The following is a 2500-nucleotide window of genomic DNA, read 5'->3' as shown; positions in this document are numbered from 1 at the left end:
GTTCAGAAGTTCTGACCCCATTCAACAGGGAAGGCAAGGGGTTCAGAATTTCTGACCCCATTCAACAGAGAAGGAAAAGGGTCCAGAATTTCTGACCCCATTCAACAGAGAAGGAAAGGGTTCAGAATTTCTGACCCCATTCAACAGAGAAGGAAAGGGTTCAGAATTTCTGACCCCATTCAACAGAGAAGGAAAAGGGTTCAGAATTTCTGACCCCATTCAACAGGGATACCATTCTCAGTTTCCAAATTTCTGACCCAATTAACATTTAAAGAAAAGATCATTAGAATATTCCCTGGACCTGGGAAATTTTTCTTGAATTCAACTGGCCTAAAAAATGAAAAGACTTTAGATAGTCTCATTTCATAAACACAGAAGATATGAATTCCCTGTAATTTGCATGATACGATTTAAAGTGCCCCTCTGATAAAAAAGGTCGCTTCCTCTTTTTCTTCAGTTTTTGAAAGTGTTTGCTTAACACCTGACTGGAAAAATGTTGAGCTTCGATTTTTATCCAAAGGCCGTTTACTGTGAACGTAAGTTTTGGATTTCAATTTCCGCGAGCACTCACATTCAAAACTGACCAATTGGACCTCAAAAGGTTGGATCAAGGGAAAAGTGGTCAACATCAAAAGGCTCACTAGCCTAAAATTTCAGCGTGTGAATGCAGCTTATTATACATGCAAAGCACTAGTTTAAAAGTCTGAAAGGCCAAAACTCCTGTGCTGCATATTAATTCTGCATTCTCAAACTAGCGAGCTTTTGACACCATAATTTCTCCTCGATCCAGCTAGCTCTTTCAAGAAAAACTTGGGTCACTTAGTGTTTAGTTAATTTTTATAACATAGTTTTGAAAACCAAAGAAAAAGAAGAATCTATTTTTTGGTCACAGGAACACTTTAATAGTTTCCTTTATTATATAAACACCAATAAAATACCAAGTGAGCTTTTGCGCGAAAACATGATATCTTCACATGTCAAAAGATCACTGTTGCTATGGTTACATATGAAAATCGCGCCTTTCCATGCCTTTTGTGAAATGATTTAGTATTTCATTGGTGTTTAATATATAATAAATAGAATATTACATGGCTGCTTCTATATGAAATTTGTTTTCTCGTGTTGAAAAATACTTCACTTGTTCGCGATTTGGTTTCTCCACATGGCCATGTAATATCCTCTATGTTATAAAAACATTATTCCAAACATGAAATAGAATACAAAATAATTTAATTTACAAATTCAAGAAGCATCAGAGAAAGTCTGCAGCATTAGTAATGCTTTAGACAAGCTTAGCCTCATAATCAAATACGTGTACCGGTACTTATTATTGTCCCTGATATGCTATCAAACAGTTTTTTCTTATTAATATTATACACCAACTACGGTAGCAAGCCACCTAATTTTTGAAAGATAATGTTTTTTTTTCCTGACAAACCAGGCCTTTCTGTTGTAGGCAGGTACAAAAGTCAGATCAGATCAGATCAACTCGGATCACTCACTTCGGATCGACGTAAAAAGTGTGATAAGCTTACTTAAGGCCCAGAGAAATCACCCTACCCCTAATCTTTAAGCTAACCTTGGTAAAATTGGGGCAAATGTGAACTAGTTTTGGCTAACAAAACCATTTTTCACTCGATTCGAATTGATCCCGTCTGATTTTTATACAGTGTACCTGCCTTTTCTGTTGTTGCTTTTACTATAGACTTCCTAAAACAAAACAAAAAAACATTGAAGTGCCTATCAAATAAAAAATAACTAACTTAAAGGCTTTTTGGTGTTCTCATATTCTTAAAACATCTCAGACTATCGTTCTCTTGATATTAAAGTTTTTGTGTAAAAACTGATGACATAATCAGTGGTTCCAAAGGGAAAACAAATCGCAAAATCTAGAATATCCTCAGAAATAATTATTACAGCAGTTCTCTACAAACTTGACACCAATAATGTTCATCAGTCAATGCATCAAATCACACCTATTGGAAAATTGCCATGGGAACCGTTTTGCTTCCAGATCAAGTTTGTGCAGAAGTGTTGTTTCTACTTTTTGTCTTAACCAGACATTATTCACACTCAATGAGTCGATTTGAAGACCTACGGCAATATAGGCTCTATGTATGTTTTGAGCAGAACTATATCTGTCTTGCCTGAGGAAATTGAGATTTTTACAACCAAAAGAGACTGAAGCTAAAAGTGTTGCCATGATTACATCATACTCTGCACTGTTGAAACTTTCTTAAGGATTACCAGTATTACTCCTGCCAAGTTTGAATAATCTTGCTGTTACTCTTTCAACGATATTCATGATTTTGTGAGCCATCTTCCAGGGGAACCACTGATCACATCGCCTGTTTGCTAATTTGCATATTTATAAACAGAAAAACTCAAATACCTCTGAAACGAAGAAAGATACTTCAAAACGTCATTGTTCATTATTTGGAAAACTCGTTCAAATAGGCATTAATTATTTTTACTTCACAAGAACTTAAATGAAATGAAA

The sequence above is a fragment of the Montipora capricornis genome, chromosome 8, assembly GCF_036669925.1.
Source record: "Montipora capricornis isolate CH-2021 chromosome 8, ASM3666992v2, whole genome shotgun sequence".
Lineage (NCBI taxonomy): Eukaryota > Metazoa > Cnidaria > Anthozoa > Scleractinia > Acroporidae > Montipora > Montipora capricornis.
This window is presented reverse-complemented; position numbering follows the sequence as displayed.